General features: G+C 45.6%; 1 pseudogene; it reads left to right on the plus strand.

Annotated features, from left to right (window-relative positions):
• The first annotated feature begins 7,649 nt into the window (after positions 1 to 7,649).
• LOC119179051 (SWI/SNF-related matrix-associated actin-dependent regulator of chromatin subfamily A containing DEAD/H box 1 pseudogene) lies at positions 7,650 to 10,563 on the plus strand (annotated as a pseudogene).
• The last annotated feature ends 768 nt before the right edge of the window (positions 10,564 to 11,331 follow it).

Raw genomic sequence — 11,331 nt, forward strand, 5'->3', positions numbered from 1 at the left:
GGATTCGATCCCGCGACCTGCGAGCCAGCAGCCGAGAACCTTAGCCACTATACCACCGCGGTGGGGCACAGAAACCTAAAGGTAGACCGAAAATAGCCATGGCGCCAACTTGAAATTTTCGTTTCCAAACGGGTTGGTGCAAATTAGCCACCAACGGTAACCCCAGATGCTGCAGTCAGCCCTAACTACAAAGATTCAGCACAGGAGATATCTTGAAACAGGAAGGTCACTGGCTTCCCTCGACTCAACACAACTGCAATACAAGTTATTTTCTATACCTTAACGTGACCTTGATGTAACAATGGCTAGGGCACTCAGCTTCTCACCCGCAGGATACGGTTTTGATCCCCGCCACTTGGTCACATTTCATAAAGGCAACAGACAGAGGCATTTGTACTGTGCGATGTCAGTGCACGTTTAGTAATACCAGAGGTTCCAAACTTCCGCAACCCTCCATTAAACCATCCTTCATAATGATATCGTAGTAACTAGTTGTAATCAAGTAGTTACGATCACTTATTAAAACATTTCTACCAGGGATAGGTTCAGTAAACTATGTTGCAGCAGAGGTATCCCAGTCTCCTTTTTTTAGCTCAATGGTCACTCTGGTATTTTATCGCACATCTCGTAGTCGAGTTTCATTATTTTGCAGTTCGACTAGTTTATTATCTGGAACACTTATTGCAATACATAGCAGAATACATAGCAGAACACAATGAAGTCATTTCCACATTTTAAAATATTTCCAAATGATTTATAAAAGAAGCTGATGCCCCTATGGCCGCACCAGCTGCTTCTTCTCGCTTAGCAAACGAGATATACTGCACTGAAATAATCAAAAGCAACAATATTTCCAAGCACTAGCACACCACATTTGTATATGAAGTTCTCGTGTCTGGCGTAAAAGCAGCCAAACGAACTGCGAGTGGGAACTGTGCCTTTATTGTGCTAGCGACTGAAAACGACGGGTGAACTACGGGTGACAATGTTACCAGGAATTCCCGTGCCAGCTACAAAGCCGGCGCTATTTAAAGGAGCACTGACATCACGATTCAAGATCGAGATGTGCCCATTGTTTGATCATTAGGTATGCATAGGTCTTTTTGGCAAAATTTTAATGGCGTCCGTCACGTCGAAGCTATTTTATTTCGACGTTAAACAACATAGAAAAGCTAAGGAGAAAAAAAACTAAAAATAGACTGCCCTGCGACATCAACACTAGTGCTACGTGTTTGGTGTGTTACATTCCACAAATACCATCCTGAGTGACGATAAGCTAGTAACGATGACGTCGACGATCTCTGAGTGCGTTTAGAGCCGACTCTCAGCCATGCTCGCACTATAGTGGCTCTCCTTCTTGTGTTGAAGCAGGTGTGCACTTTATCGTGTTGCATCAACTGTTTGGCGTTGTGCTTTACTGCATGTGAGTACGATCATTCCGAGCGACAATACGTGCCAGAATGTCTGGGAACCGCTGCGTAGTGAGAACCTGCACGACGAGGTGCAGAAAAGGCGGAAAGCGCGTGGTGACCCATGCCTTTCCAAGCTACGAACCTCAACGCAGCTAGTGGGTAAACTTCGTATGCGCCGTTGGACAGAGGGAGGGGATGCCGCATTTGCTCCCTTCACTTTGCGGTGAGCTGCTAGAGGGTAAATCCTGTGTTGTCTAACCAGTTATGTTTCACTGGCAGAACGATGCTTCTTCTCGAAGCTGGGGCTATCCTACCGTTTGCCCTGCTGCAGCTGACAGCAGTCATTCACTTGCCAAACGTCTGCGACATGAGGTGCGTAGTTTGTGTTCCTGAGCTCCGATAGTACGACCGAGACTGATAAATCTATTGCATTTAACGCCAAGCTTGTCAAGCGAGGATCGTAGCGAATCGCGCAGATACCCAATTTCAGGTCACTGTCATCATCACTTGCCGATGTTGACCGCGACGACGGCGAGGACGACAATGTTTGGGACAGGGGCATGTCTACGCCTTCAGAGACCCAGCTGGACTGAGTGTACGTGCGCGCCTAGCAGACGAAACGCCAGTGTGACGTCACCCTTTTTTGTGAAAGCGGCGTCAGCTGTGCAGCGGCTTCAACGTGGCCGCGAGGTAGCGCTCCTAGCACTAAAATTTGGCAGGCTTTCCACCTATTTGAACCGCGTTCGGTAGCGAATATAATAATCAATATTACAGATACTTATTCGGCCCTCAGATGTATTTTAGGTCACAAATCGCTACTAAGAGGCCGATAGCTATTCCTCGACGCAAAAATCTTGACATGAGTAAATTTGATGTCAGTGCTTCTTTAAAGCACAACAATACTGAAGACAAAACCGGTGCGTTCTGTCTGACAAAACCGGCGCGAGACTGCGGCCACGCCTTATCACACAGCCGCACGACATATCAGTAGTACAATCCAGACAATAATATTCATGCACAAGACCACGTTTGCTTATAGGTTCGCACCCATACTTACATTTTAAAATGACATTATTGGCTAGACCACCACAATAGTAACACTAACATTTTTTTTTTCGCAAAGGTGTTGACGGGCATCAAGATTGTAGTCTCTAAACTTGAGTGTATGCGCTGCTTATCCAGTTCGAAACTTCATTCTCTTCAACAAGGAATGTGTACTTCAATAAGCTCGGTTACATAAACACAGAACATGGCTGAACATAAATTTGCAATGTTGAAGTGATGATAACAAAGTGATTGAGCGCTTGAAATTGGGTTTTAACTCGTTGCCCGAGGCTGTGACTTTGAAGTCGATGCCATTTCGAAATATTAATTATTTGGAGGTTTCTTAGCGAAAAATTTCTTCCTTACTACTAATGTTAGGTGTTAGTGAGGGTAGCAATTCGGGTTTGTTGGTATGGTAGCGTGATAATATATAGGAGCGTGCTTAATATATGGTGAATGTGCCTTCTCTTGTCCGGGTTAGGTGTCAAGTCTTCCATGCCTCAATAATTCCAAGCTTCTCCAGAACCGTCGCATTACTCTGCGAGCGTAAAGTAGCGCCAACAATATGACGACTTGAGTTTGAAAACAAAAATTCAATAATCGCGTTCACAAGAATTATCCACAGGAACACCCATGAGAACTTTATGTCAGATGCCAAGCTTTACTTCAACGTTGTGGCATCCTACAACTGAAATTTCGCCAAATTGAGTTGCGTGATAATTGTATCAAAAATAAAAACCTAAACAACAACTACTATTTCCATGTGCATACAATAAAATAAATATTCAACGGCGCACAGGCAGAAGTTCACGGAGGCCACGGGACAAGACCATTCAAGACGTCTATAAGAGAGAACATTGCAATGGCTACCAGTTTTAGCATACAAATTACGCTTACGCTTTTGCTACTGCTTTCAGAACAATTGATAGCGATGTGCTCTACTGTGTGGAAGTAGTCATCAGCTTACTGAATAAATTCATGGGTTGTAGTGATTTTTTTTTCGGGAGTGTTCAGGTAAATGCAAGCTAGGTCAGTGCATCCTGTTATGCCTGCTGTCAAACCCCCGTACCCAGGTGGGGTGACCCGGCATTATGTTTATGTACATGAAATTAACTGGCCATCTATTTTTTGAATTAGTGGAAACGTGACTGAAAAGGAATTCAAGGAAGAAGACAGCGAAGCTGAATATGCAACACAGACAATAAATAAGCATAAACGCCGAACCTCGAAGAAGCATTTCTTCGTCTTCGACGAACCCGGAACAATTCCTTTCCGCCAGCCTTTCTAGTCGTATTTCCCAGCCGGTTTCGAAAATTCTGTGCACCACAGAAATCAGCTCGGATTGCAACAGAAAATCTCTCCTGACGGGGAAGCCGCCTATCAAACTGTTGACCGGCTTCTTCCCTCTTGCTATGACTTTCTCGAATCGCAGAAATCTGCATGGGTCGATGCTATCGGTAAAGAAGACGTGGGTGCCTTTTTTGGTGCGCTCTACGCATGACTGAAAGGTTCCGGTAAAATCGCGCCTGCTGCGAGCCCAATGCCTGCTGGCTGAGGCCATAGCATCAATAACACCATGGCCGTTCCCAGCAGCCCTTGTGAGTACAACATCAAAGAAGGAGTTTGCCTCGGCGCAAGGTAGCAGAAGACCCTTCTGCAACTTGGGCATTATCTCATCTAGGCTATCGTCGGCCTCCCATCTTGGCCCAGCCATGAGTCTAGCTATGAGTAGGCTCCGGGTGTAACTGACCAACGACAGACAGGCCAACATCCAGGAAGCTATGACGAGGCGGATTAAAGTGCTGCGCGTGTGGTCATTCGGTAGCGGAGAGGAGAACGCTAAGGTTGTGGCCATAAGAGCGAGTACCACGTCACCCAAACCGTTTGAGGGCTGCCTTCCTCGGTGTATATTGAAGAAGATGATGCATCCCGCTGACAGTAACATTGACAAGGCAGAAAGAAGCATCAAGGGTAACCCACCGAATGAAAATAGGTCAGTGTTGTGCTTCCACGTCTTCTTTACGTAGAAGACTGCCTGTCCGAATTTGTTTGCTGTGAAGGCAAACAGGCGGTGACGATCACGAGTAATGCCTACAGAGTTGACTACTATGTCGACCTGCTTTCTCCGAAGCACGTGCACGAATGTTCCTCTTTTGATGCCTATGACATCGTAGGTGCCATTAATCGTGTCAAGAGCCTGAGCTAAAGTGTTCTCGTCATGTGACATACAAGCCTCACCGATGTGCGTCTTGTTCAATACGATGCAACCTATGGAAATCGTCTGACCTGCAAGTAAAGACCAAGTGGGTCCTCCGTTTGGAGACCGCTGTTCGGAAAGTTCCGTGATGTTCCTTGTAGTTGCTTGCTGCGCTAGTGCGTAGATGGCAGCCCTCAAACGAGTGACATCACTGGGTGTGATTTTCTTTCTTGAGGTCGTAGCATTATTTTCCTTGACGGGTACCCACTTCACGTGTGAGCAAGAGCCCTGGCGCAGTTTCTGAGAGAGAGGCAAGATGATCGACCGGGTGATGGTCGAGGCGACTATGAGAAGGTGGTCGCGACAAAGGCAAGCTTCTGCTAGTACCTCTAGGTACCGGTTCCAGTCACCGCACCAAGAGAGGACGTGAAAATGAGTGCTGTTATCCAACGAAAAGAGCTGCCAGACATAAAGTCTTCTTTCACACAGAAAATGAATATGCGCAATATTGGTAGCAAAATAGTTCTCGTTACCACGACCGCGAAGTCCTTGCTGTCCTTGAACGTGTTGGAGCCAAATGTAGAAAATAAGCAATAGGCACCGCTTCGGCTTTGCAAATTCGATGATTGGAAAAAGCACGGTCATGAAGTTCCAGGTTGTACTGTTCTTTTTCTCATTGAAAGATAAAACCTTATTAATCCTAACATACGCACTTGAAGATGGTGACAAACGCCAGAAGTTGCGGTTTGCAGTGCCAATATGTAGGGTTTGGATGAATTTTCACTTTAAGCAGATCTGCTGCCGCCGTAATGCTTCAGTCCTTGGTTGTTAAACTGCTGCAAATGCACTGATCATAAGACCTGGAAGCCCAAAGCTGTCAAATTTGCTTCAGCCTTCGGGAATATCGAGCTTTTCAGTCAAAGGGCTTGCATCGCAAAGCCGGGTTTGAAGTCTACACAATGACATGCCGTAATGACCTGCGTTCTACCGTTTCAGTCGGCGTTTTGAGACAATGAAAAGTGAAATTGTCACTGTTGTTGCACGACATTCTTATTGAATACGTATGACAAGTTTTATATTTACCCTTGTACTGGTGGAAACGAACTATAGTCTTATTTCGATAAAGAATACCTTGCCAAAATTTTCAACGGATGCTTGCAATGCAGAGGAAGAAATAAATCAGATAAAAGAAGACATGATGGATGGCAGACAATAGATGTAGTGTTTGCGAGTTCGAACAAAAGCGTGAATCAATCGGGAGCTCATGAAGAACAATGCCATTTCTACCTGTTCGTTGTAATGCTCTGTGACATTTTGATTCTTACGCAAGTTAGACGCGTTGGTTGTGCATATCACTGGCGTTTTCTCTCCTTTTTGCGTAAGGTTGGACCAGCGGAAACAGATTAAGGAATGAACGTGGCGATGAAGTAGTATCTTGGTGGTGTTTTTGAAATCAGTATAGGTTCTCGTGAACAGTACCTTAACTAACAATAGCAAGATGTCTATCTTTAAAAAGGCAAGACGTAGCACGCGAAACTGGTGTGAAAGGACTTTTTTCTGTGTGTAGAAGACAAAACTAAGTTTTCAAGTTAGGCAGTACTACAGTGCGACTAAGCAAAACGACGAAGTATAATAGACGGTGTGAAAAACTAAACAAAAAAAAAACGTTGGAATAGCTGTAGGAACGGCTTCAAGAACACAACGAATTCGGCATCAGTTGACCTTGGCTGAACATGTCAAACCGTTTCACGTCATTTTTTTGTCACGTTGCTGAGCCAAGTCATTTAACCCATCCATGCAGTTTCTGATTACTGCGTAAGCCATCGCTTGTTCTAAAAAAGTTTGTTGCTCATTTTTGTAAAGGTGCTTCTGCTTGATTATTTTTGAAAGAGTCAGTTTTGGTGAAATTTTATTTGGGAAATACGCATTGACCTCTTATTTGATAGCTCACACAAAAAAGAAGATGCAAGACAGTCAAAGGAAGCGCAATCAGATCAATTGGTACAGTTGTTGTCTACTGGACACGCAATAGTGGAATGACGCATTATTAACTTGTTAACCTTGACACAATAATGGGTACAATGATTCACGTGCCTTACAGTGCTCTAACTACGACGCCTTGCTTTTGTATGGTCTATAATCTAGTTACGTCACCTGAATTGCAAAGTTCCAGCACTGGAGATTTTAACTGAAGCAAGAGACAAAAAGATATTTTCAATATACGAACACGGTCGAAATAATACATTCTCTCGTCCTCCCAAAAATTTTGTAATTATTTATTTGTGATATCGCTTACAGTGTAAGTGGAGATATTTTCAATTCATGATCATCGTCATCATTCCTATGACTGCACCCCCTACAGGCCAAAGGGCTCTTTCATATTCCGCCTAACAACGAGGTTCTTGCTTGCTGCGGCACCCATATACACGCAAACGTCTTCATCTCATCTGCCCACTAAACTTTCTGTCACCCCCAAACACATCATCTCGTTTTGAAATCTATCCTGTTATTTTTAATGACAAGTGGTTATCGTGCTTCTCACTACCTGATCCGTCAATGTTCATTTCTTTTTGATCTCGGCTCGGTCAGCCGTCCGAGCCGAGCGCTGAGCCGCGGCTACCGTGGGTTCGCGGTTGTCATCTTCAGGATTCATCAAGTGCCTGGTTTACGTTTCTGTTGTCCTAGCGAAAGTGTTCCTGTTATTTCGCTGTTAAAAAGTTCATAGTACTTGAGGTCGTGCAGCATATCGGTAATGGTGTGTAGGACTTGAGATATTTGTTTTCTTTGTCCAACCACCGCTGGAGTTGACAACGTGCACGATTTGGCGGGTAAACTTTTGCTGTCCCGCTGGGGCTAGCAAACGTGTTGTGCGGTATTATTTTGGCTGCTGTGATATCGATCGGAGTGCCGTGTGTCAAGTGCAATACGACGGAGCAGGAGTTGACACGTTGTGACCTGTCTGAGCTGTTTGTTCTTTCCGGGAGGCCTAGCGCAACATGTCCGATTCATTCGTCTCTAACGGCAGCAGCTCGCTGAGCCTGTTGAATACGCTTAGACAGTATAGGTTTCAAAAGAAATGTTCGCAGCAGACTCCTGGCTTGGAGCGACGTTCACCGTCGAGTGACCAGCGAGGTTCGCCTGAAAGAGACGAAGATGAAGTTGTCATCCCTGAGACTCCCGAGTCGGTATTGATGTGGACTCGGCTGGATAAGAACAGTGCGAAAGCGTCTCCTGATATAATCGCAAGCTGCTCGACTGCTGACTTATAAGAAGAAAGTGAAGTTGTAACCAATGGAGCGAGGCGAAAGCGCGTCCTCTCGAGCAGCTTTGAAGAGGGTGGAGAGGCAGCAGCAGTTCGAAGAGGTGTGCTCTGGATGCCGGAAGGGAAACTAACCACATGGACGATGACAGCAGTAGGGAGAAGAATTCGGATGGGGAGTGCACGAGGTATGTGACTGACAAAGAGAAGGGTCTCAGGCTGCTGATTGACGAGTTCAGAGAAGCTGACATCATGGACATTAAAGATGCTCTGGTGCAATGTATATGGAATGTTCATAAAGCGCGTATGCACTTGCTGGGCAACCCTCCGGGCATCAAAGACACCAGCCCGCATCGAAATGCGCGGTATAAGACGGTTTCCTCATTCTGCAGCAAAGGGGTGGAAATCGATGGTGCAGAGGAGCAGAAAAAGGCTTTGCCGAAGGTCGAACGCCAGGAAAAAGTCGCCACGACGAGTGAATCACCAGTGAAGAGCACGAACGCTGGTCTGTTCAAATTCAAAGCCTTCAGTGATCTCAAATCTCGAGGCACTCTAAAGAAGGTTTCGCAGCGGCCAGCAAAGGCGCTTAAGATTGACGACGCCAGCGATGAGGAAGAGTATTGCAACGAGGACATCTATGGCTCGGCTGACGACAGTGAGGACAGTGGTGCAGAGGCAGACGACACACCTGCGAGGGCAGAAACGAAGCGGGCCATCACAGAGTTTTTTGACAATGCCTCTTTTTATGAACTACTTGCGATCCCTGGCTGCAGTCGAAAGAAGACTGAGGCCGTTGTGGAGAACCGACCATATCAGACATGGAAGACTCCGGTTTTTAAGTTCGAAACATGCAAGAACTTGTCGCCCACCCTGCTGAATAGTTCCAAAAACTTGCTGCACACACTTGGTGTGGTTAATAGCCTAATGGCCCGCTGCCAGAGCATCTCTGACCAGATGCAAAAGATTGTGTCACGCGTTGTGAGTGGTGAGAGTGAGGACTCAGACGAGTACATCAAGACCCAACCATCCCTGCTAAAACAAAGCCTCCGTCTTTCCCCATATCAGCTCATCGGCCTCAACTGGCTGACAGTGATGCACAAACAGGAAGGGAATGGAATCGTCGCCGATGAAATGGACCTGGGTAAAACCATCCAAGCCATCGCCTTCCTGGCAGACCTGCAGGAACAGGGCGAAGCCTCGCCCCATCTGGTTGTGATGCCCTCTTCTACATTAGAGAACTGGATGAGGGAGTTCACGGTGTGGTGTCCCTCACTCGAAATACTTGTCTATCATGGCAGTCAGAAGGACCGGCGGGAGCTCAAGTACAAAATTCTTATGGGTGAAGCGGGAAATTTCGACGTTATTATTGCAACGTACAACATGATTTCTGAAAGTGGAGACGAGAGAAGCCTCTTCAAGAAAGTACCATTTCATTACGTGATCTTCGATGAGTCCACATGCTCAAGAACATGGCTTCACAGTGCTATGCCAACCTCATGAAGATCAGTGCGAAGCGAAAAATTTTCCTCACTGGCACCCCACTGCAGAACAACCTCGTGGAGCTCACGTCTCTGCTCACATTTGTCATGCCCAACATGTTTTGCAAGAAAACGGACCAAATCAAGCTCATGTTTTCAGCAGCATCTAAAACGAGGAGGACCAAAGCAGCTTCGAGCGGAGCCGTATCGAGCATGCCAAGATCATGCGGCTAGTTTGTTCTGCGGCACCTGAAACAGGACGTGCTGCAGCAGCTTCCTGTCAAGCACGAGAAAGAACGCTATTGCACCATGACTTCTTACCAGCAGACCTGCTACGTCAACTTGGTGGCTGATCTTTTGAAGGAGTTCAAGCAAAACAAGGAGGCCCAGTCGGGGATGGTAATGAAGTCGAGACGATCTTCAAATCATCCACTGCTTCTGCGCAACCACTTTGACCCGAAGAAGCTGCGAATAATGTCCCGTGTCTTGCTGAAGGAACTAACATATTTCGATGCCAATCCTGACCTAATATTTGAGGACATGGAAGTGATGTCAGACTTTGAGCTGCATACACTCTGCACCAAGTTTTCTATCCTTCACGAGTTCAAGCTTGACGATGAAAAAATTCTTGATTCTGGCAAGTTTAAAGAGTTGGATTCTTTGTTACAAGAACATAAAAAGAAGAAAAATCGCGTGCTAATGTTCAGCCAGTTTACCATGAGGCTGGACATTCTTGAGGTGTATCTCAACATCAGGCACCACAAATGGCTTCGTCTAGACGGCCAGACTTCTGTGCCTGACAGGCAAAACTTGATAGACCGGTTCAATGGCGACATCGAAATCCTGGTTTTCCTCCTCTCAATGCGAGCAGGAGGTTTGGTGATCAATCTCACATCTGCCAATGTAGTCATCATCCATGACCTAGATTTTAACACCGTACAATGACAAACATGCAGAAGACCGCCGCCACAGGCTGGGCCAGAACAAAGACGTTAACATTGTAAAACTAATCAGTAAAGGCACCATTGACGAAGGCATGCTGGCTATTGCAAAGGACAAACTTAAGCTTGAAAAAGAAATCACGGATGAGACAGCCAAAGAAGATATGAATGTGGCCAGTGTTGCCCAAATTCTCAAGGCTGCTTTGGGCAGCTAGTTATTTCCATTACAAATGCGACGTTGTCTTCCTCTTCTACCTACCCGGCACATACTACAGCCCGGCTCATACCGTAGCAATATGCTTAAGACTCGTTTTTTTGCTGCGGCTCCACACTGCTCTATTGTTTTTTCTTAACATTATACCTAGAATTTATATTTCTATTGGTCGCTTCCCTGTCTTCAGTAAATGTTTAACTCTCTCTTTAGGCCTGCCAGTTTGTGCTCTGTAAATAGATGCGTTCTAAGAAGAGATAGTGGTAAACTACTAATCAAGAAGGCCAACTGAATGTGCCACACGCCATTGCAATGCATCTTGCTACTTGAATTTTATGGTCCAGCTGTGCGATCACTACCCGCACTGAGTAGACATATTCATTTATTACTTCCAAAGAGTCGCCACCTATCAAAAAGCGCCTGCTCCTTTCCAAGACTCTTTCACACATTGCTTTATTTTTCCACGTATTAGGTTTTATACCTACTATTCTGGTCATGCGGCCTTTCGATTCGTCTCGTACGATTTTAAATGAGGCAGCTCACGCAGCTGCACGAGGGCTTACTATACGTACACGACGCGCTCAAAACCCCAATAACATGCATGCAACACGAGAAGAAGGACAGATTGCTTATAAACTATGTAGTCACAAAGCATTACTACACGAAAAAAAGAGACTTCCCAGTGCCACACGCTAGACAAGCTCAACAGATCTCGAGTGGTTCCTTTGTGATTGTTACAAGCAAGAACACACCCAAATAGAAACTTTATTAACCATATAAATCCAGAAA

The sequence above is a fragment of the Rhipicephalus microplus genome, chromosome 7 (assembly GCF_043290135.1).
Source record: "Rhipicephalus microplus isolate Deutch F79 chromosome 7, USDA_Rmic, whole genome shotgun sequence".
Taxonomy (NCBI): domain Eukaryota; kingdom Metazoa; phylum Arthropoda; class Arachnida; order Ixodida; family Ixodidae; genus Rhipicephalus; species Rhipicephalus microplus.